Source organism: Anomaloglossus baeobatrachus, unplaced genomic scaffold, assembly GCF_048569485.1.
Source record: "Anomaloglossus baeobatrachus isolate aAnoBae1 unplaced genomic scaffold, aAnoBae1.hap1 Scaffold_221, whole genome shotgun sequence".
NCBI lineage: Eukaryota > Metazoa > Chordata > Amphibia > Anura > Aromobatidae > Anomaloglossus > Anomaloglossus baeobatrachus.
This window is the reverse complement of record NW_027441991.1, coordinates 191167-191956: the sequence shown is the minus strand read 5'-3', so window position 1 is coordinate 191956 and position 790 is coordinate 191167.

The following is a 790-nucleotide window of genomic DNA, read 5'->3' as shown; positions in this document are numbered from 1 at the left end:
GGAGACATGTCCATTTTTTTCTGGCATCACTGATAGGATGTCCATAAGGTGGCAGCAGAGCATAACAGAAAAAGGTGCCTATTGTGCACTGAAAAGACCCAATGTGATGCACCAGACATATAGAGCCCTAATGGATTCACAAATATAAGATATATCATGAATGACTACTGCATAATGAACGCTAGCATGAAAAAAGAAAGGAATCCATAAAAATAAATAATAAATGGTGCACATATGTTAGAGCCCCACCGAAGGACAAAAAAAGTCTGATGGAAATAGAGAGCATATAGGAACAATAAGAATGTGCAACAGAGAGGAAGGTGAGAATGCAGGATCAATCACTGCCTGTCAGATATTAATAATCAGGGAAATAACTCTGGAGCAGACGCACAAATTAGGGTCTTACCTGGTAAGGTAACAAATAATTAATAGTAGTTGCACTCACCTATTAAGGTTGTGCCAGTCACAACCCCTAAATGCACGTTACAAATGGCGACAGCCGCAGCCCCTAGTAGAAGAGCAATAACGTATAGGAGGAAAATCGGGTGCGTGCCGCGCTGTCACCAAAGGAAACTGATGTTAATTATTTCATCTCTTTATTCTTTTTTCCGGTCAATGTGTTTCAGAGATCACTGTCTCCTTCATCAGGGCAAAAAAAGAACAGTATGCAATCAAAGGAGGAAGAACCTCTATATATACACATATGGAGCTACGTCAGAGGACTGACTGCTGTATTTCAAATACTGCCGGGATGGTCAACTGTTACAATACCGGCCATAAAAGTTCTCAA